This window comes from Ascaphus truei, chromosome 13 (assembly GCF_040206685.1).
Source record: "Ascaphus truei isolate aAscTru1 chromosome 13, aAscTru1.hap1, whole genome shotgun sequence".
NCBI classification, from domain to species: domain Eukaryota; kingdom Metazoa; phylum Chordata; class Amphibia; order Anura; family Ascaphidae; genus Ascaphus; species Ascaphus truei.
This window is the reverse complement of record NC_134495.1, coordinates 31,293,290-31,317,739: the sequence shown is the minus strand read 5'-3', so window position 1 is coordinate 31,317,739 and position 24,450 is coordinate 31,293,290. Positions and strand designations below refer to the sequence as shown.

The window sequence follows — 24,450 nt, the reverse complement described above, 5'->3', positions numbered from 1 at the left end:
AGCCACCCGTGCTGAAGCAGGGATATCCTTAAAACCTGACCTGTTAGTGGCCCTTGAGGACTGGAGTTGGCTGCCCCTGCACTCAGGCTTCCATTTCTAAAGCCCCAAAACTATTCACATCTGATCGTTTCCCCAAAAAACAAACAAATGCTAGACGATTTCCGAGTAAACCACGTGAGTGGGATATTAAATGAAATTTTGTAACAAAATGCCATGTAACTTAAATGAGCTAACAAGGTTAGTAGATACTGTAACTAAAACCGGTTCGCCAAATTAGGAATTATGGTCTGTGTTTTAAATCCTTTCTTACATAATTTAACGAGGTCTGTAGCAGCTTAAATTGCTATTTATTAGGCATTGTATGTTACATCCTGCAACTTAATGAGTCGAGGCAGAAATGTATTCGCCTTTGTAAAAAGAAATATATGGTAATGCTACCTGCTCTTGATTTTTGTTGTTTTATATGCAATTATTACCCATGCTTACACACAATATCGACATATATTTGGGGACAAGACAAGTTGGAGTTTGGCATCTGCCCACTTTTGTTCCTGTTGGTAAAGAGTGATAGATGTTCTGGAATTAATCTGTACACTAAAATCTGCAGGCCATAATCTATCTGCAATATATTATAATAATAACTTTATTTCATATAGCACTTTTCTCCCAATGGGACACAAAACGTTGCACAATCGCAGTATAGCGCGCAGTACGCAGCACATAGGAATTTGTATAGACACAGTCCCTGCCAAGATGAGCTTACGATCTTGTCGATGTGAATCCAAAGGAGAAACCCAAATTTGCCATAACATGGAAAAAGGAGCCAAACGAAGAAATCCCATTAGTATTGGCACAAAATATTGTAAATAATAGCAAATTCCTCTGTATCAGTCAACATTCCAGAAACTTCCTATAAAACTTGTATCCATGGTATTTACACCAGTAAAACTGAGCTGATTCTTCACTGGTTCTTCGTCTTGTGCTAAACACAGCAAGGAGTGCTATACCTTTGTTTTGGAAGCAGGTTAGGATATCAACCATGTATGTTTGTTTAACTAAGGTTTGGGAGACTATGAGATGGAAAAGATAACACATTATATTGGATAATATTTCATTGGAGGTTTTTTATTTGCCTTCCTCTTGATCAATACACTGTAAGTACGGATATAGGATAAAGTATCTGTAGTCTAAATTTAGCATAGGTTGAACTTGATGGACGTACATCTTTTTCAACCTCATCTACTATGTAACTATGTAATTATGTAAGCGTCTAAGAAATTTGAGACCATGTGTTGTTCCCGTGGAGCACATTGCATTCTCAAACGTCATAATCAATATCTCGTCTTTACAAAGGGGTGTGAGGCTTGGATGCTTGCGGTTGGGAGGCACGCATCTAAAATGAATTGTATGGGATGCTTTACCTGTGCATTACATTTTTGCGGACCTTGGAATTATTCCCACCCTTTTTTTCTTCTACGTACCCCCCTTATCTATCCCCCTGCACTTGTGTTATAATGTTAGAGTGTGTTGTAAAACGAAATACCTTGAGCCTTGTTACGTTAGAATTCTTTACTGACTGGCAGATAATGCAATAAGCCATTGCACAATTATTCTGATATTTAAAGAAAATATACATATATAAAAAAGTTTACAAAAAGCATCTAGAATTGCTGCTTGAATTTTTCAGCATTTAGCAGTGTGGTCTCTTTCTGGGTGTGTGTGATCATGTTGAGAATAGACTTGGCTTTTGCTTATGTTTCAGCTTGAAGCATGAGAAAATTGCTACTTGGGTTAGTTGTGTGCATTCTTTTTTCCAAGGAGATAACCTCGGCTTTTAAAGTATTTTTGTTTTAAAGCAGCAGTCCAAGCTGCGGGTTTTAAAAAAAAAAAAAAAATTCCCCTTTAATATGTGCATCAATACAATCCACACAATGATAAGTAATAAGCTAAGTTGCTGATCGATCCGTTCTCCTGTGATCGATCGGCGAAGATTCGGCTCGGAAGTTGACTAAATGGCTGTCAGTGCAGCAGAAGAGGACCAAAGTACTGTGGGGAAGATCATGTGACTAGGCAGTCACTAGATACAATTGGTGCACTGCTAGTGAGAGGGCAGGGCTCAAAAAGGGGTGTGCCAGAGTCTGTTTCTGAAGAGGAAGGGGATGTGACTTTGTAAATTGTTGCTAGAGAAACAAAAAATGCTTGTTACATTATAATACATTAAAAATGTAATTCAAAGTAATTTTTTTTTAAATGCTACAAGTATTTTCTCATAGTACAGAACTGATTTATTAAAAAAAAAAACACACAAATAGGATATTGCTGGGTCTTTAGCTTTAAAGGAAATATCTGTTTACCCAGCAGCTACGAATCTAATTTTTAGATCTTTGCTAGCCTTGTAAATGGGATTTAAGTTGGATTTCACTGCAGATATTCTCTGATGGATGGTGTGTAACCCAGATGGATGAGTGTACGAAATGTTGTAGAAATCAAATGCCAGTACCGACCTGTATCCACAATAACTGGCACGTGAGACAATAATGTAACTCGATCAGTTCCCCGTGAAGTAATTGTGTTTTCTAAGCGGAACGACGGGAAGTTTATAAAAAAGAGGCGCAGTACATGACATGTCTAAATAGAATTTTTTGTTTCTATTTTTGGTAATATTTTCCTTAATAGTAACTGACGGAATCCCTCCCTTCTACCACATAGTTGTTACCTGGTGTTTTAAATGGCAATGCATTATATATTTAATGTAATCCATATGTGTTAAGTGCTCAGATGAGGCAATTTGCTCTGTGGTGGTATATTTTGCAGCAAAGCTTGTACTGGCACTTTAGTGAACGTTACCTATTGAACTCCATTGCCCATCATATGATGGAGAAGGGATAGGTGGTATGATGCCTTTTATTGGACCAACAAATAGTGTATATGTCTCGAGTTTCGAACCTCTCAGGATCCTTTATCGGCTATAGTAGAAATACAGAAATAAAAAATAATATACAGTGCTTGTAAGAGGGATATCTATACCCAACCTTCTTTGCTTATCCATCATAACATGTGTTAATATGATAGGGGAGAGAAGGGGGAGGGGGTAAGCTCTTGCTACAGTCTATATGTGATATTTAGAACAACTTTCTTGCCTAGACAAGACAAAAGAAGCCCCTATATTCTAGCACTCATCTAAATTGTGAGGTAATATTATAGTGATGCTGTAAAAAAAAAAAAAAAAAAAGGTTTTTACAGCACTGATAATAAATAACGGGACCGGCACCAAAATGAAGAATAAATAAAGCAGTTTTACTCATTTTCATGCAAAACAGTACCACATTTTTTTTTAATCACCTACAGTACTTCAGGCTTGTGTTAGTGATATATATATCTATATATCTATATCTATATATATATATATATATATATATACAGTGGTCGACAAATCACCAAAAAATCTACTCGCCGAACAAAAAAATCTACTCGCCACCTAGTTCCACACGTGTGCTGCTTGGGCCAATAGGAGCTCGCCACGATGTTAAATCCACTCGCCCGGGGCATGCAAATGTATAGGATTGTCGAACACTGTATATATATATATATATATATATATATATATATATATATATATAGTGAGCTGAGACTTGGGAGGGATTTGATTTCCCCTGACTGCTCCCTTTTGCCTAATGTCGCTGTGTGTTGAACAAGTGCTCACACAGCCAGAGCCCCCCTCTTTCCACCTCCTCTCCTATCACTTTTTGGCTCTCTGATAAGGACAGGGTTATAAGGTTAAATAAGGCAATATGGTAAATAAAACAATTGATCCAACACTCCCCCTAAAATAAATCCAATTGTATATAATTTCCAAAACCATTAAAGGCACGAGTCTGTGCTGTGTGCATGTTACATTTGTTAAGGGAAGCCAATTAGATTGTTACATTCATTGTAAAAAGTTGTATTCTGGCTGACTGCTTGGGATTGCAAACTTATTTGCTTGGCAATCAGACATGGAGCTGAACTCTTTTTCCAGAACTGGGAACCATAGTAAAAAGATGTCTAAGGAGTTGCCAGTGGTACTTACCTAAGAAGATTTACTGAATGTCAACTATTCAGTTAGAAGCAGGACCGGCTTGGAAAATTAAGGTGTGCGGGGCCTCTTACGCTCCCTGGAGCCCTTCCTGTAGAGGGAGCCCACTCAAGAGGTCCTGACTCGGAAGTTGGGCCTCACTGGAAATCGAGCCCAGCTTCCATGATTGCCTCCTGGGTAAGCTCCCTCCATTGTCGCCGCCATTCCTGCTCCACAGGTAAGGTTCCAGAGGAGAGCAGATGGGGGCTCTGCAAGCACGGGGCCCGGTACGCTTTGACCAAAGGGTCTAACTAAATGACCAAGAAAATATTATTATTGAAGTATTTAACTTTATACTTATTGCCATATATGTTTTGTCAATTGGATGTAGCATTGGGCAGCCCTGTCTTTTGTTGTATACATTTGTCATGCTCGGTAGCACTCCTTTTGACACACACATATATATATATATATATATGTGTGTGTGTGTGTGTGTGTGTGTGTGTATATATACGTATATGTATATATATATATATATATGTATATGTGTGTGTGTGTGTATATATATGTATATATATATATATATATATATATATATATATATATATATATATATATATATATATATATATATATGATGTGGTGGGTTTGAGCTTGCTGGGAATGTGTGTGTTAGAAATTGAATTAACTGGCAACAGTTATTTGGAGGTAGGTGCCCCCTCCCCGCCTCCTGGAGCTCACCCCTTCCCACCTTTTAACTTGGGAGGTTTTTTCATTTTGCTGTATGGACAGGACCTACTATGGTTGTTCCCCCTCATCCAGAGGTAAAAGGGACGCTTCACAGTGTAGTGCTGGGACCTGCAAATTTGGTTATGCCTTGAAGGCATGCAGGCGAATGCCGCTTTGGCCAAAGGGTCTAACTAAATTATCAAGAAAATATTATTATTGAAGCATTTAACTTTGTACTTATTACCATATATGTTTTGTCAATTGGATGTAGCATTAGGCTCCCCTGTCTTGATTTGCCAGTGATACCTACCTAAAGAGTTTTACTGAATGTCAAACATACAGTTAGAAGCAGGAACGGCTTGGAAAATCAAGGTGTGCTGGTCTTCTTACACTCTCCGGAGCCCTTCCTGTGGAGGGAGCCCACTTAGGTCCTGACTCGGAAGTTGGGCCTCACTGGAAATCGGGCCCAGTTTCCATGATTGCCTCCTGGGTAAGCTCCCTCCATTGCCGCCGCCGTTCATGCTCCACAAGTGAGGTTCCAGAGGAGAGCAGATGGGGGGCTTTGCAAGCACGAGGCCCGGTACACTTGCACCAATGACACTTCCACCGATGACACTTCCATCAAGCTAGCCCTGGAGATGACTGAATTACTTATGTTTAATCCCCTCTTCATACTGTAAATCCTAGTGCTTTGAGTGTGTCTTCTTTATCTCAACTCTTTGTCTACTAATTAAGTGTAAATCCCAAAATTAGCTAAACCCAAAGTGCTCAGCTTTGTCTCCTTAATACCCTCCCCGAAATAATGCTGACAAGCCATGAGAAATTTGAGTACGGCTGCTCTCTATCTCCATGAGATTTTATTTTAAGCACTATCCAGCTTTGGCCTCGTGGATGTTAGAACTTGAACAATATTTAATTTTTTTTTCCCTACTGGAACAATGCCAACATTTTCTGTGGATTCCAAAGCACATTGAAATCATATGACCAGCACAAGGTTAAACATCTAAATGTGGCTTGCATTGGAAATTGTGTAAACGTGCTGACATCCTCATCTGGAGAAAATCTTAGGACATATTTTGGATGCTTTGTAGCATCTGATGGTGGAATTTTATAAGCAACAGTTTATCCCACGATATTTATTATTATTTTATTTGTTTTTACACATTTTCTTAATATTATATGTGTTGTTCTCCCAGTGCTAATTCGACAGCAGTGGCTTTCATCATTACCTCCCTGTGCCCCCAAAGCAGGGATGTCCCTTCCAACATTTCTCTATAAATCCACCCTGATAAAGGCTGATATGTTGGTTTATTTTACCACCATAAACTCATACTCTTGGCTCTCAACGCAATGCCCTGCTGACCCCTATGGCCGCCAAAGGATTATCTGAAGATAACTGGGATTGATGCATTATTCATACTGTACTTCTACAGATCCCATGAAAATCTCTACACTGTTCCCATTAAAGCAACCAGAGAGAATTAAAGCCCCTACCATCCACACACACTTCTATATTTAAAAAATAATTGTAACATACTGTACTTCTAGGTGTCATATTTGGGAGAGAAAAAAATGCACACTTCCACCAAATGTAATCCCTTAAACATGTCCCTATAATTAGTTCTCTGTGGTCCTAGGAGGGCCCTAGCACTAAAATGAACAAATGGTAGTTGCATGCTTAATAGGGTAAATGTAGGTAATAAATGCTTCTTATAAAAACAAGCCCCTTTACCCCTACTCCCCCTCCCCCTTCACCCATACCCCCCCTTGCCCTTTACCTCTACCCCCTCCCCTGGTTTATATGTTCGTGTGTCCCTAAATCCATGTTATATGATTCTTGTTATTAAATTGTATCCCTTTATTACAATTTGCTAGCTCCAAATGTACAATACTGTATAATTAATCTGTGTTAAGAGCTAACTATAGGTGACAATGTATCTGTTAAAATGGATATTTTTGTGAAAATACAAATAAAGAGATTAAAAAAAAAAAAACAGGCAAGTGTAATTATTTTTAAAATAAGTTTTTAAGCCTATAATGGTTGTCACGGCTTCCTGTAAAAAACTTTAGAGGATTTTACCTTCATTCTCTAATCTCTTGTGGTGCAAAGACTTTCAGGCCTCATATCTATTGGTTTTGTAAAGTAATGACGGTGCCATAATTAGTCAAACAGATAAACAAAGGCAAGTGATAAGCCTTTATTCTGCAGTCCTGAAGGAAAGGGAAACATTCATTTTTCACAGGAAAGAATAAGTAAAATTATCACTTCAAAAAGGTGATTGAATCACACTAAATTGATTAATTTGGGGGGGGGACGGGGGCACTATGTCTGACTTATTCTTTTCCCTCAATTGGCATGATGAGACTCATGCAAAAAAAACCTGTTTCTATCATTTTAAACATGTGGCATTTGAAATGACAGCAGGTAATAAAAGTACTTATAAGAAGCAGAAAAAACACGCTATTGATGAAGAGTTGTTACTTCTGTTTTTCCCCCCTTTTAAGCAGCTGCAGGAATTATATTTTCACGTATTTTACTTATTATTATTTTTTACGTTTAAACAAAATTGCACGTTATGCCGGAATTTCAAGGATCTTTATCTTCGTTCAGCAAACACGTCACTGTTTCATGGTGTGAGTGTCGTAGTTCAGAACAGAGTTGGATATTGTTTACATGTTACTGACATGAGTGTGAGATACAGTACCCTATGCATTGCCCATCTAGTTAATAATACCCCATTGTGACTGCTGTCAGACTCTCCTCTACCCTTCAAAATAGGGGGGGGGGCAAATCCAGTCCTGAAGGGCCACCGACAGGCCAGGTAATAGGGATATCCCTGCTTCAGCACAGGTGGCTCAATCAGTGGCTCAGTCAGAATGACTGAGCCACTGATTGAGCCACCTGTGCTGAAGCAGGGATATCCTTAAAACAACAACTCTTCCTCAATAGTGTGTTTTTTCTGCTCCTGATAAGTATTTCTATTATCTGGTGTCTTTTCAAATGGATGTGATGAACAAACAGATTAGCTCATATTACACATCCTTGGACCACCAGTCATTTTGTGTCCCCGATATTGTGTTATCATAAAAACATTCATACTACTATTTTTGTTATGCTTTTCATTGCGTCTTACCCTCAGTTTACTGTTCTAGGGAACTATCCTTGGACGCGGACTAGAATTTCACTATTTTGGCACCAGTAATACTGCCTCCTATGTCAGTAATGAGAACATCCCGTGTTTACCAACCACACAAGACAACCCCCATCTATAACCTTTCTTCACCTTGACACAGGTGATAGAAAACTCTTATATACAAAGAAACTCAAAAAGCACTACTACCAAATAAATAAAATACCCACACCTAAACCTGTATAATACAAGTGGTGCTCCATGGAGTCAAATAGACCACTGTAGCAATGAAGAGAAAAGAGCAAGTCCCAGAAAGCAGGACTTGCAGAAACTCCAAATGGGGCACTCTGAGTGGGTACTTGTATAAATCAAGCAATTGAATAAAGGACAAACCAGACTATGATAAAACATTAAAGTGGACTGTCACGGGAGACCAGGCAGTTTACACCTTTTAACCAAGATCATTCGTTGAGCAAAACAGGCAAGTGAAATAAGTTGTAAATTTATTCGCATGAAAAGACATACTACACACAGTGGAACACAAAATACAGGCAAAAAGATAGACTTACTTGGGAACTGGGGTAAAAAATATAGACTATCCTAGGTGCAGGGAATCATAAATAAGGATTTTCCCATGACCGGGACTTAGCCCGAAATGTCCTGGAACTGAAATGTCATGAAATTCCAGATGCCACAGCTACCTTCTCCTCTGTAGGACTTGGTTGCAAAAAGCAGGACTTAGAAAATATTCCGGGCAGACTTTTCTGAAGCCAGTGCCTTGATATTTGCGCTAGAGCACTTTTGAAAAGCCTGCCCTCTTTCTGACTGAGACTGATGGGTGCATGGATTCTTATAGTATTTCTGACTGCATTCATAAAATACTACAGCCCCATCAGAAGCGTGAGAACTTCCTCAGCAGCCAATTAGAGATAAGCCGGCTGAAGAAACCGGGTTATCTGCAAATCTGATTGAACAAACTGGCATGTGCAACTTGGTACCTCTGTCCCTGGTTCCCTCATTGCTACCCGCGGTGACAGGCTCCTCTAAGTCTGACAGAACAACTGGCTGACCGACTTGGGTGCTCAGCCTTTTCCTGCTGCCCATTTGCTTCTCACACTTCTGCCATCCTCTGGCTGCTTTGAGCTCCGATGTCTACCAGACTATTTGGTAGCCCTGGCCATCTAACGGCTGAAAAAGCTGGATGCTAGAGTAGAGATAATAAGGGAGATGGTCTGCGAAGACACTCAATGCAGCGTTTCGCCAGGAACGACTTCGTCAGGAGCGTGTCTGGACATCCCCAATCAATTGACTTTATACGCTGAATGTATGATGTCACTCGAAGTAGGAGGTGTACATTGGAGCATGGTGGGATACACATAAGAGATGGAGATATTAGTGCGGTAGCAGACAAGTAAAATAAAGCAGCAAAGGCAAGAAAAAGTTAACATTAGAAACAGAGAGCAGGGAAGTACAGGCAGATCATCATACCCATAATATTTCAGTGTGTAAAACACTGTGTTTCTACATGCGTAGTATAAACATTATATAAATTATGAAAAGCTTAGACCCTTGTTAAGCCCTTTGGGTTCAACGCAGTCTAAGTTAAATATCCATCTGCACTCATGACGTAGCAATTCTGCCTCTAGATTGCTTCCTCTATTCCCTAAAGAGACTCTATCCCCCAAGCCAAAAATCCTTTAGTGGAACCTGCATATTTAAAATGAAAATGCCTAATAACGCGAGTAAGCTTTTTAGCCCTTACCAAATCCCTACTAGCGTTGCGTATGTTACATGCGTGTTCCAAAACTTGCACCTTTAATTTTCTAGAGGTCATCCCTACATAGAGAAGATGGCACGAGCGTGATAATACATAGATTAATCCCTTAATATTAAAGTTGAAAAAATCCCTGACCTTAAAAATTGCAGTTACAAAATGTGTTCTGCTTAGAGAAACCTGCAACATGTGCCTCATGGGTATGTCCCTTTGGATGGGTTTTTCACAGCTCAGTCTTGTTGAAGTGGCTATGCTCTAATTGGTCTCGGAGGTTGATGGCCCTACATGCGGTCATCTGTACCCTGGGCACAATCCCATTAACCAGACTTTGTTCACTCAGTAAAATCCCACAGTGGCATTGAATAACAGCTCTAAGTTCTTCCCAGTGTTGATTGTAGGTGGAAATAAATCGAACTGGTACAGGAGCACCGATATTAGATGTTTTACCTTTAGGGATCAGCAGACTCTCTCTGTTGCGATGATTGACCCTATAGAGAGCTCTCTTAAAGCACCTTTAACTGTACCCTCTTTCTTGAAATAAGAATTCCAGCTCCCTGGCCTGATAATTACAAATAGCTGTAGTAGAGCAGTTACGTTTAAGCGAAATAGTTGGCCAACAGGTATACCCCTCTTTAGAGAGGATGGATGGCAGCTGTTGAAATGCAAAAGACTATATGTAGCTGTACTCATTCTGAAAACATTTGTCTCAGCTCTCAGATCATTAATAATTGTAATTTGAAGATAGAGGAAGGAGACTGATGTGTCAGAAATCTCATGTGTTAAATGAATGTTAAGTGGGTTGCAGTTGAGTGTCTCAATGAATTTAGTACATTCGATGATGTCTCCCTCCCACAGGAAGAAGACGTCGTCTATGTATCTAATCCAGAGGGGGATGTGACTGGTAAATTGATTAAGATAATCGGTAAAGAATGATGAACATAATATTTTCTGTTAAACACAAAATAATTGTGGGATAGAATGAAAGTGAGAAAGAGAATAACCAAGTCCCATATTTAATTTTTATCAGTATTTTGCATACAGTACTTATAAAGTATTCCACTGCTGCAATGCCATCCTTATGATCTAAAGCAGTGACACGGGCACAGTGCCTGCATCTCCCTCCTCTGTACCCGCAGAGGAAAGCAGTGACACGGGCACAGTGCCTGCATCTCCCTCTTCTGTACCCGCAGAGGAAAGCAGTGACACGGGCACAGTGCCTGCATCTCCCTCCTCTGTACCCGCAGAGGAAAGCAGTGACACGGGCACAGTGTGCCTGCATCTCCCTCCTCTGTACCCGCAGAGGAAAGCAGTGACACGGGCACAGTGCCTGCATCTCCCTCCTCTGTACCCCGCAGAGGAAAGCAGTGACACGGGCACAGTGCCTGCATCTCCCTCCTCTGTACCCGCAGAGGAAAGCAGTGACACGGGCACAGTGCCTGCATCTCCCTCCTCTGTACCCGCAGAGGAAAGCAGTGACACGGGCACAGTGCCTGCATCTCCCTCCTCTGTACCCGCAGAGGAAAGCAGTGACACGGGCACAGTGCCTGCATCTCCCTCCTCTGTACCCGCAGAGGAAAGCAGTGACACGGGCACAGTGCCTGCATCTCCCTCCTCTGTACCCCGCAGAGGAAAGCAGTGACACGGGCACAGTGTGCCTGCATCTCCCTCCTCTGTACCCGCAGAGGAAAGCAGTGACACGGGCACAGTGCCTGCATCTCCCTCCTCTGTACCCGCAGAGGAAAGCAGTGACACGGGCACAGTGCCTGCATCTCCCTCCTCTGTACCCGCAGAGGAAAGCAGTGACACGGGCACAGTGCCTGCATCTCCCTCCTCTGTACCCGCAGAGGAAAGCAGTGACACGGGCACAGTGCCTGCATCTCCCTCCTCTGTACCCGCAGAGGGAAGCAGTGACACGGGCACAGTGCCTTCATCTCCCTCCTCTTTACCCGCAGAGGAAAGCAGTGACACGGGCACAGTGCCTGCATCTCCCTCCTCTGTACCCGCAGAGGAAAGCAGTGACACGGGCACAGTGCCTGCATCTCCCTCCTCTGTACCCGCAGAGGAAAGCAGTGACACGGGCACAGTGCCTGCATCTCCCTCCTCTGTACCCGCAGAGGAAAGCAGTGACACGGGCACAGTGCCTGCATCTCCCTCCTCTGTACCCGCAGAGGAAAGCAGTGACACGAGCACAGTGCCTGCATCTCCCTCCTCTGTACCCGCAGAGGAAAGCAGTGACACGGGCACAGTGTCTGCATCTCCCTCCTCTGTACCCGCAGAGGAAAGCAGTGACACGGGCACAGTGCCTGCATCTCCCTCCTCTGTACCCGCAGAGGAAAGCAGTGACACGGGCACAGTGCCTGCATCTCCCTCCTCTGTACCCGCAGAGGAAAGCAGTGACACGGGCACAGTGTGCCTGCATCTCCCTCCTCTGTACCCGCAGAGGAAAGCAGTGACACGGGCACAGTGTGCCTGCATCTCCCTCCTCTGTACCCGCAGAGGAAAGCAGTGACACGTGCACAGTGCCTGCATCTCCCTCCTCTGTACCCCGCAGAGGAAAGCAGTGACACGGGCACAGTGCCTGCATCTCCCTCCTCTGTACCCGCAGAGGAAAGCAGTGACACGGGCACAGTGCCTGCATCTCCCTCCTCTGTACCCTCAGAGGAAAGCAGTGAAACGAGCACAGTGTGCCTGCATCTCCCTCCTCTGTACCCGCAGAGGAAAGCAGTGACACGGGCACAGTGTGCCTGCATCTCCCTCCTCTGTACCCGCAGAGGAAAGCAGTGACACGGGCACAGTGTGCCTGCATCTCCCTCCTCTGTACCCGCAGAGGAAAGCAGTGACACGGGCACAGTGTGCCTGCATCTCCCTCCTCTGTACCCGCAGAGGAAAGCAGTGACACGGGCACAGTGTGCCTGCATCTCCCTCCTCTGTACCCGCAGAGGAAAGCAGTGACACGGGCACAGTGTGCCTGCATCTCCCTCCTCTGTACCCGCAGAGGAAAGCAGTGACACGGGCACAGTGCCTGCATCTCCCTCCTCTGTACCCGCAGAGGAAAGCAGTGACGCGGGCACAGTGTGCCTGCATCTCCCTCCTCTGTACCCGCAGAGGAAAGCAGTGACGCGGGCACAGTGCCTGCATCTCCCTCCTCTGTAGCCCAACAAAATCGAATGGAATTTCCTAATATTTGAGCATTTCATTTTTTCTTTAACCCTATGTCATTTATCTCTATAGTTAGGTAATTAGACGTATGGCCTCACTGTCATTATCTAGTTTTGAGTTGTGATAACCTTGTAGATTTTCTTTGTCCTCTTTTCGAAGAAGGTCTGGACAAGGTAAAAATTATAACAAACATGAACAGAGTTATGATGATCAAAGGCATTAAAGCTCATATCTACTAAGCAGTGCTAGTTCACAACAAGGCCAGAATACACTTGAATGCATGTATGTAAGTATGTATTTATGTATGTATGTACAGTATGTATGCCTTTATTTATATAGCGCCATTAATGTGCATAGCGCTTCACAGCAGTAATACACGTAACAATCATATAAATATCAAATAACACAAATAACAGATCATTGGAATAAGTGCTTCAGGCATAAAAGTAACATTTAGGAAAAGGAGTCCCTGCTCCAGAAGAGCTTACAATCTAATTTCAGGCCAATTCAATTAATTGGGCTGTAAGGTGTCGTCTGGTGCCGGAACGGTGTTCTTATGGAATCGCACACGCTGTAATATCCAGATGCCGGTTTTGTTCTTTGCATGCAATGCATTGTACGGTATGTGTGTGCTCTACATGACAAATAGGTCTACAGCTTTCCTGAAGGGGCCCTTTAATAGGAGACAGGAAATGGCCAAATATATCTCGGCCACTGTCAGTCTGTGATTTATCGAATGACAAGCCACTATGAAAACAGATGTTGGAAAGCAAAGAGCCACAGGAAAAACTCTCCACTTAGGTGTCCCTTCTGTGCTGCAATATCCATTTCCAATATCCTGCCTTTGAGTTAAAAGCAAGCACCTTCCTCTTGTTTTTTTTGTTTTTTTTATCTAAAGGGGATATTTAGCATGGAGAAATTTTGCACAAGAAGTCGTGACATCAAAAAAGACCTTTCTGCTTTAACAAAATCCAATTTACACTGGACAAGGGATGGCATCCAAACCCTTCACTGTAGGGGTACAATAAACACAGAACACCTAAGGGTGCATCTATATGCCTTAAACTGGATCCCACAAACCTGTCCTAGTCTTCTATAACATCACACTGTGTTCTGGGACCAGTTTGTGACGCGGGTCCACTTTTGGAATGTTCTGCATCACAGATGTATTATCACCTCATATGTCATCTTTATCTCGGGAGAAATTCATATTTGTGGGAAGAAATATTTTTATTTGTTTAAAAAGTTACATACATTATGATACTTTTACTAGGAAAAACAAAAAAGTATTGCCTTGCCTGAAATGTTGATTTTATGCTGTACTTACTGTACACAGCAGCGAACATAACTTTTTTTTCTTAAACATGTAGTACTACTGTACATAGCTAATAAAAAACAACCCTTTGAAAGCAATTTAATAATCTAATGTATGTATGGAACTCATCTAACAGTGCTAAAAGCTAAGATGTGGTTCCTTTTGTGTCTCTGAAATGTAGCTACAAATTGCATTCCCAGGGGGCATCTGAATTTCAGGGTTTTGTCAATCAAAATGTTTTCTTTACCCATAGCCCACCCTGTTCATTTCAGAGTCAATACAAATAAGGGGAGGAGAGAGAGGAGGGCTCTGGCTGTACACACGCTTGATGTTGATGACAACATTAGATAAAAGAGCATAGCCAGAGGAAATCAAAGTCCTCAAGTCTCACTCATCATCTTTACAAACTAACTTTAAAAAAAATGATTGAACAATATTTAAATGTGACACATTTTGATTAAAAAAAGGTATTGATCAACCAGATGCGGCCACTTAATTATGTCACTGTCATTAAGATACTTTGGGGGAAATCCCCAGAGATCCGTTAATGACTTCAGTTAACATCTCATTAAGTGCCAACAGGCATCTTCAAAGCTCAGTAATTCTGTGCGTAGTGCTGTTTTCAGCCATAATGAGACCTTGCATTACTATAACGTTCAGGGCAAATGATGTGCAGAAGAGGTGTGTTCCCGCTAACAGCGCATACCCACAGAGCCCCTGTAAAGTTAGCGCAGGGAATTTACGTTACATTAGTATGGTCACAGCTAAACGTGGCGTTACTCACATCCACACCCTGATACAGGTCTGTTACAGGGTTGGATAAGTGTAAGGCCACAGTTGGGTCGGATATTGTTCCATCATATTGTTATTTACTGGGTTCTTTTCCTCTCCTGCCTTCTATTTCTTCTTTTCTTTAAACACCTATTCAGGTTCTTGATGGGAGTGATGCCACATTTGGGTAAGACCGGCTTATTTGAAGCTAACGCAAGACAGTGCTAACTTGCAGCACTTAATGGCATTAAGCCTCGGCTTATGAGACCACTGAGGGCCATTGGTTTTGTATATATTTAGCTTTGTGGATTCCCATTAAACTCTGGGAAGCTAATGGATGTTACCTATTGAGATAACGTCACGTTAGTAGCCCCAATTTAACAAACCTCTGAGGATCTACCCCGAGAAAGATTTCCCCTTTAAAGGAAGCTCACTATTTGGTCGTTTTTGGGTAATACAGGGTATTTATTGGCAGTGGCAACTGTAACGACAGTATTGTCAGAAGCAAATAGTGTTTCTTCTTTCTTGGTTCTCTCTCCCAGGGCTGGGAGTTTTTTGTACTGCTCATTATTACTTTATCTTGCAACACTGAACTTCCAGCAGTGATTTGTGAACACAAATTCCCACTTTAATTCCCCTCTCAAACTATTTGAAGGCTCCTAATCCGGTTTCTCCTTTAGAGTAATGAGTTTACATAAAGACACTGACTTGAAATATTTCTCTTGACCTGCCCTGAATTGATGTAAGGACAAAAGTAGGAGTAAACTGATATAGATAATTTCAGTACAAGGGAAACTTAACTGTTTTTATTTTAGCAATGAATACTCCCTGGCAATTATGCTGTGTCTGAGCTGCTGTTTATGGTTTAAGTGCTTTTGTTATAGCAATACAGTACCAAGAGCTAACAAAACTAGTGTCTTATTCTGTGTGTCTTGCAATTTGGCACTGTTAGGCTGCGTCCATAGATTGTGGAGCAGCGCTGAGCCGCGCGGACGCTGATGCTCACCTGATCAAGCATGAGCGATTTCATGCACATGCAGGCGAACCAGCGTCCGCGATCGGGAGGCGGGGGAAGGCGGGGCAGTGACGTCGCTGGGCCAATAGCCTGCAACGCACCAACATCAACGTCACGGCGCCGACATCATGGCGCCGTGACGTTGACACTGCTTCGCGTTGATTGGATGTTTTCAGCCGACAGCGCGCTGAGAAACCGCTATAGCTGTCGGCTGAAAAATCCAACTCCTCAGGACGCCTGCGGACGCTCGCGGGAGCTTTCTCTCAAGACATCCTCATTGAGGATGCCAGGCTCAGCGTGGAGCGTCCGCACGTCTCAGCGCTGCTTATCTTTCTATGGACGCAGCCTTATGCCGAGGACCCGCTGCGGGCGGCCGCACACGCGCAGCTGCGTGCGCGCGGGCCACCAGCCCCTTACCTCATGTCTGGCTGTCCCCGCTGCCTCCTTCGACGAAGCTCACTACGTGCTGTGACGCGTCAGCCGCCAGGGAATGCAAGAGGATTGCGATCCTGAGCGGTGACACGTCACGTGGTGCACTGGTGAGCCTATCAGCGCCGGGGGCTGGAACTGTCAGAGCTTCCCCCACCTCCAAAAGGTAGGGGGGGGGGAAGTGTGTGTATGTGTGTATGTATGTGTGTATATGTGTACATGTGTGTGTGTTTGTGTGTTGCGTGTGTGGGGGACGGACCGGGGACGGACGGACCGACCGAGAGGGGGGGGGGGAGAGCAGCATGGAGAGAGAGCAGCAGAGGGCATGTGTGGGGGCTCGCTGCACCCTCTTGCAGCCCGGGATACCCCTGCTGCAGCTCTCCTCCCAAGCCACGCCTTCCCCCCCGCTCCCTACGGACCGCAGGTAGCGGTCAATTGCCTCTCCACGTGCCGCCTGCATGCAGTGCGGGCGCGCTGACTGAAGCAGCGAGGCCTCGGCCTTTTGAAACTACAGTGTAGTCAAAGATGTGTTCTTTCAGCCCTGACTATGCTGCATTTGGCAAATGAGATATATTTGGACCTCCTGAGGGACCAGAAGATTCACTGATAAGTTTAAATTCAATATAATACAGGTAGTCCTCTCTATCCAACTTTTCCCTTTACAACGAATGGCATATCCAACGCTTTACAATGCAACCCTAAGAGCCGTTTTTCGACGCCAGAATGCGTTATCCAACGCTCACCGCCACTGATTAACATGGGACTCACTTTACAACAGTTTCACATCCAACGCTACTTCCAGAACGGATCCCGTTGGATAACCGAGGACTGCCTGTATTCTCAAAACAGGGTACAATTGCAGCAATGACCATGAAAACTAAATATTTAAAGAAATATAAATGGATATTCTTTTTATATGTTTCTCCTTCGCCAAGATTGTTCTGTGTTATAGCAGAGTGGACTGTTCCCTGCAGAGCGTGTTCTTTAGAAACTGTGGGATGTATGCGGATCGTTTATCAAAGTCTCTTAGATGCAAAGCTGGTGGAAAACACTTCAGGAGATTCAGCGGAGAAGAAAATCTCAGTGATTTAAATGGGAATGTTTCTCGTTAATATATCTGGGGCACAATTTTTAGACCTTTTTGTAGCCAGAAAACTTTCATATATAACCTTCTGGGGGAGATGTACCAATGTAAAGATGAGCACGGCAATGTTTGTTTTAACGTATTGCTCCATTTTCCGCTTGTTAAATGCAAATTATTGGCAAGAAAAGATCGCTACCCTCAGACCTGGCCTATTGATTAATGCAAATGCAAGATAAACAAGTCACAGAGATGCTGAGTTTGATAGATCTGATTATATTCTGTGCGGCATGTAACACCTTCCTAACTCATCCTTATTGACAAGGTTCCAAATCGCAGCCTGATGCACCTGGCACAGGATTTAGAACAAAGATCCTGATACATTTATACATAGAGACACAGGATGAAAATTAACCAGTTGTGTACCCCCTGTGTGTAAAAGCAAAACTGGCACAATTATGTGGCAAAACAAACTGCACCATATGGTTCAAAGAAGAAATACAGTAGGATTTTTTTCTGTCTGGTACAATATTTTCCACCATATTGCTCCCTTTTTGCATTGATGCATATATAGGATTCACGAAGCGCCAGTTGACTTAAATGTCCGTTAGTGCAGGATCGCAGTTCAACGCCCCACACCGGTGTTTAGTGAGGCTTCACCCAGGATGACTTCAGGATGAGCCCGACTACCAATTTTGCTTCTTTATTTGGAGAGGGTGATGTGACTAAAACCAGACGTGGGGAAGATGGGAGTTTAGCCGCACGATGTTACCTTTAGCTTTTTTTAGCTCCTCCTTTTGGATGATGTCACTGTGTGTTCAGCGAGGCCTTCCATATAATTCAAGTCGAGGTTCCCTTCCACTTTTTCCATTCCAAATAAATCAAAAATGACAATTGTTGACATTACATTCAATGTTTAATAATTCAATGTGTTTGAAGCTGCAGACCGAGCAATATACTGTAGCCGGGACCCCTTTATCACCAATTGTTGTTGTGGGGTGGGAGATGCTGCACTTAGGGAATGCTCCGATATTGAATGTTCCGCGCAGAGGGAGACGCCATGTTAAGGTTGGCGCAGGCGCAGCACTGGCCCGGCAGGAGGTTGCACATGCGCGGGCTAAGTGGCAAAAGCCCGCGAAGGAGGAGAGCTCGGATAGGAGGGAGGCTAGGGAACTACGGGTCCCAGCAGCCCCGCGGACCCCCCGTGACGCGCGAGGACCAATTAGGTGCGAGGAAGGGAGGAAAAGGAGTAGGGGCGCGCACGTTGTGTCAGAGCTGGCTGTAGGAGGAAGGGAGAAGGAGCTCCAATGTAGGGAGGCAGTCCGCCCCTACCTAGGCCTCATACTCCAGGCCCAGTTAGGCCCTGAGCCCCAGTAGTGTGAAGCTGAGTTAGGGACTGGCCATAGATAGGTTCCGGATTCCCTTACTGTTGTGTAATCGCTACCGGGACAGTTCTAAGTCGGTGGGAGGTCTGGGCTCAGACCCCGCTACCGAGTTGCTGCGTGTCTGGGTGGGATCGCCCCGGACACCTACGGGTGACGTCATTTAGACCCATACCGATCCTTTGTGAAAACTGTTGCAGGACCGGGTACTGGAGTGCCCGGCAGGTAAACCTCAAGTGCACCAACGGTACCATCATTCACTCAGGACACGGTGGCTGCGCAGTCACATACATATACATTCACTGTCTCACTTGAGGGTGGGGGACTTATTCAAGGAGGGAACTGGACACGGGTGGGACCACCCGGTGAAGGGAGGGGGAGGGGGAGCGTTCGGCGAGACGCTGAGTTTAGTGTCTCCTCAAAGAGGGACACCTGTTGCTGATAGAATAAGAGAGAGGTTGTGTCATTGTGTTCATGCCAGTAAAGTTAATTGGTTGGTTATATCGCTGTGTGAGTGTGTTAATGTACATAAGGTCCTGCGAAGAACCACTTCCCCTCTGGTGGAAGCTGTCGCAGGTGGAGGCGCTGCACCAAGTAATAAGTATTGCGCGTACCCCAGGCTCTCCGTGGCAGAGGCTCAGACCCTGTGAGCCTACAGGTAATACAGCATATGGTAGTGATCTGTGTTCGCTAGGAACCAGGGCTACAATACTATATGTGTTTTTTTTTAAATAAACCATTTCTGTACTATGAGAAAATACTTGTAGCATTAAAAAAAGAAAAAATTTAATATACTATAATGTAACAAGCATTTTTTGTTTCTATAGCAACCATTTACAAAGTCCCATCCCCTTCCTCTTCTGAAACAGGCTGTGGCACACCCCTATTTGAGCCCTGCCCTATCTAGCAGTGCACCAATTGTATCTAGTGACTGCCTGGTCACATGATCTTCCCCGCAGAACTTTGCATCTTTGGTCCTCTTCTGCTGCAGTGACATTTAGTGAACTCCCTAGCGGAATCTTCGCCGATCGATCTGCAACAGCTAATTACTTATCATTGTGTGGATTGTATTGATGCACATATTAAAGGGGAAATAAATAAAATTAAAATTAAATTAAAAAAAACGGCAGCTTGGACTGCTTCTTTAAGGTACTGAGGTATTGTTAAATTGTTTACTCAATATTTATTTTTATGAACTTAAAAGGAGAGACTGGCCATAAAATGCCATAACAGTGCTTCATACAACTTAATTTTTTTGTAGTTTGATTCTTTATACTGATCTAAACTACATAGTTTAACAATTCTGCTAAATGTTTTTCTCCTACGAGTTGAATCCAAACATACTACACAAATAGTTTTCTAAAACTTGTTGCATATGCATGTTCCCAATATCATGCCTTTTCGTATATTCTATATTGTAAATTAAAAATTGCTCCTTTTTAGTATATGTGCCTGCAATATAAGTTAATATACGGAGACCTAGAACATAGAAACAATAAGATTAGAAATGTGTGTGGTTCATAAATTACCTGCAACCCACAAATAGAATGAAAAATACATTTTATGACCAAATATATTTTCTAAGTTTCAAAGCCAAAAAAAAATGGAGAACGCTCATATTTTTCGTTATTTTCAATAATTACAATAACGTGACTGATTGAGGCTCACAATAAAAAGGAGTGAAATGTGCATCTTTTTACCACAATATGTGTTTGCAACATACAGTAAACGCCTACAAAGGTTTGAAATATGGATGCTGTTTGAGACTTGTGGTGTATACTTGTAACGCTGTGCTCACCGCAAACAACGCGGGAGCCCGGTACTGAGGTGGGAATGGATATAAACGCCACCCACAGCCACGGGGCACGTCTGGAGTGCGGATGGTCCGGCAGCTGGGTCAGGATTGGAGAGAGTAGAATGGTCTGGTACTTGCCGAGGTCTGAGGTGGGAGTCAGTAGAATGGTCAGTGTCCGTTTAGTCGTGGTTGGAGCCAGTAGGAGCGTAGAGGTCCGAAAGCCGTGGTCATGATTGGAGAGATGCGGAAGGTCAGAGGTAAGCCGGGTCGGTAAGCCAGAAGTGCGGAGTCCAAAGTAATAGCCGGGTCGGTACACAGGAGGTCAATCTGAAACAAGGAACTTGGAGACAATTCAAGGCAGAACAAGGAACCAGGAAGTGGGAGAACAGCGCTAACTGGAACTATACTCAGCCAAAGTGCAAGTGGCACAGCTGAGCATATATGGGAGAGCATGACCAATGAGAGAGGGGCAGATTGGAGGCGCGGCCTTCGTGGAGGCACGAATAGGAGGAGAGACACAGGAGACAGGTGGGCATAATAAAGAGAGTTGACACGCAGCTTGGGAGCAGTGCACACGCATCACGTGGGGGGCGGAGCCAAACTCTGCGACATCAGAAAAACTCCTGCGGGAGCGCGCGCTATAAGGACAGCGGGGTTGCGCGAGACATCAGGTAAGGAGGGAGTGCGCCGCGGGGGACGCGCTCCCCGATTCCTTACACTACTGTATGTTTACATACATTCATACATACACTGATATCTCAATTTGCAGTACAAACATTCCAACATGGAGAATTGGGACAATTCCTTGTAGCATTATTGATCATATTTACAGGAAAATTGTCTCTCGATAGATCTGACGCATTCTCTATCATTCTTCTATGCTTTTCTCTGTACATCTTGGTTCCAAGCTGGCGTCTTACTAAATCCTGCGAAACGTGAAGAGAGACAAACTATCTACATTAAAAATATATATTGCTGTTGTGATCTGCTTGATTTGGGTCATTTCCTTCAAATCCAGGGCTATGCCTCTAAATCCAGAACATTGGGAAATCATACCCCCAACTCATGTCTCATTTTCACAAGGTATTGTTCTGGCTCTCTTGATAAATCCTCAAGTCTTGGGTGCTTTACGGATCAGCGTACGTGTTGTGTTGCCTTGGGCAAAACACGTGCCTGAGCATTTTCAAAATGTATCTAACCCTTTGGTTGGCCCAAGACTTGGTCACTATGTCATGGGATTTGGCACTCGAGGAGCCCCATGACTTAGTGGCTCCTTCATACTCGCAGAGTGCTTTTTTATTTAGCTTAGATTGCGTTCTGTGTTCCCATGGAGTCCAGGATGTGATCTGAAGTGAAGGAAAACAGCAGAGGGGGACTCATCTTCTGTTTCAGCGTTAAGGGCCGCCACAGCCAATGGTGCAGGGGTCGGGGCTCTCCTGTATTCAGTGTTTAACATGAGATGCATATGAGGCTTGATAAAGTATTTGATAAAAGTTTAGAAATAAATGCATGATGGTGGTTGTCCGGCTTTAGTAAAGCTGCAGTCCCGCAGTGCAGCTGGTTGTCAGGATTAAAGCTTCAGTCCTCACAATGTATTCTGTATCTTAACTTCACACAAGGAGCAGAACTGCTACATTATTATTATTAAGCGAAAAACCTGATTTGTGAGATATACATCAGGAAAGCTCTAGTACTAAATGTAACCACTAGCTGGGCAGCCAATCAGTGAAGGCAATACACGGTACCAGTATCTGTGACCGGGTAAGACACCCTACTCCTTCTTACAGCAGCAATCCCAGATACACATTTTGTTTTCTTTCTAATGGTGGTGATGTGTAGCCATGGCAACGCACCATCACGTGATGCCGCGACGACGTGGCACCATGATGCCGCTGTGCCACATGATGCCGCGATGCGGATGGAGTAGGGCTGCTCTCTTACTGAGGCCCTGCTCTTCCACGGCAATCAGTTTCTGTGCTGTCGGGAAGAGTGCAGGGCCTCAAAGCGCCATAGCATAGCTTTCTTGAGGGATACAAATACCCCTTTGCACCCCCTTCCCCCCCTGGTTGCGCTACTGGTACAGGGATACTACAGCAGTAGGGGGTGTCTCTGCTCAACTGCTCGTCTGGTGTGAGCCGAAGAACCTGGCTACTGTACTACTACTTTAAGTCCTGTCACTGTGAGGTTTACCGCCAGCATAAGACTCCGGAGGGACCTGGGACCCTTAACCTTTGTTATCCTATCTTTGTGATGTATGGACTTTTTATTTATTTTTTCCCCTATTATGCTGAAATAAAGCTTTTTTTAAATTGATCTGAATCTAGTGTCCAGCCTCTGGTTACCCTGCTACAGGCTCCCAATCATATAAATATCAAATAAATTCCCTAGAGCAGGGAGCTTTGAAATATGTACTGAAAGCCAAATTGCGCTCGTATAACTCCATTTCAAGCATTAAAGAGGTTAAACTGTGTGGTGGTTTTACAGATCTAGTAAACATGACATACTGTATGCACTGAAAGTCAGAGATAAGGCAGCCTAGAAGACAGCATTGTAAGGGTTTCCCTGTATACATGTATTTGCTTCCATCCAATACTAATATTTCAGCGGTGAGCCCATATGTCAGAATTATATCCTCGCTTCCCAAATAAAATGTATCCCTTTGTTTTATTCATTTGAACATGTTTTTTAGAAGCTCTGTGAATGTGTTGGCAGACCCTAGCATCTTTGAAGGCCAGAGCAACAGTCGCTCATAGTTTGTCCTCCGACAATAGTGTCTCAGGAGCCAGAAACTTGCGTGTCATGGAAAGTTAGGAAGCAATGCTGAATTTGCAATATTAAAGAAATAAGGATAAAAATATGAGTATTATAAAGGGAATATGTCTCCGCGAGAGACATGTGCAGAGGTACACACAGGGAGACAGTTTGGGGGAATTTAAAACATGGCTTTATTTAGCCTGTCCCTTTAAACAGTGCACAGCATACCAAAATATACAAATAAACAAGCAGCCTATCCAAGTGTAAGGGCTAACTCACTACCCCAGTCCCAATCTGCAAGGCTGGGAGGAAAAGCTCCTTACCAGCCTATGACCCCAAAGTCTCAAGAGGTACCTCAAAGCAGGTGGTCCTTCAGGTCCGGGTCTGGGTCTCGATGGGTGTTCATTGAGGGGCCAGCCTCTGTCAGCTTCCTGGGTCCTCTGTATCCAGGAATAGAGGAATAGAGGTCTGGTGTCTGGGTGTCTTGATATCAGCACAGCCTTTGTGTTCAAGACATTGTCTACTCTGTCAGGACAGTTGTGTCTGTGCTACGGAGTCTCTCTAAGCAGTTTCCTACAGGAGGCTTTTCTACAGCTCTGATTATCTAGGTGGAGACTGGGTTAATTGTCTTTAACTGCAATTAACCAGCTCCCTGCTGGATTCCTCAGACCACTGAGGCTTTCTAGTGAAGCCTCATTGAGCCAGGGTTAATTCCCTGGTACAGTCTCTAATTCAGATTTTGTAGATGATTATGTTAAAAAAAACAGGCACTAAATATGGTTACAGTGGGTATAACGGTGACTAAAGGTAGAGGACACTAAGGAATCCATCTATAATCCGCACATTATTTTTCCCCCAACTACAGTATATTCCAGTTTTTTAACATGACAACATTAATTGTCAGACTGTAAACCACTCTTTAGCTTATTAGCTAGTATAGCTCATGTAGCTTCTAAAGTCCTTTTTAGTCAGAAACTTCCCTTAAGCTCAAGCCTGTTGCACGTACAACCAATCGCGGGTTATGGCAATACCACAGCAGCAGATCCATTTAAAGATAACTA

General features: G+C 43.6%; 1 protein-coding gene across 2 annotated transcripts in view; it reads left to right on the top strand.

Moving 5' to 3' along the window:
• SCARF2 (scavenger receptor class F member 2) overlaps window positions 1-24,450 on the top strand; it is a 201,916-nt gene that overhangs the window by 168,558 nt on the left and 8,908 nt on the right. The window lies entirely within an intron of this gene.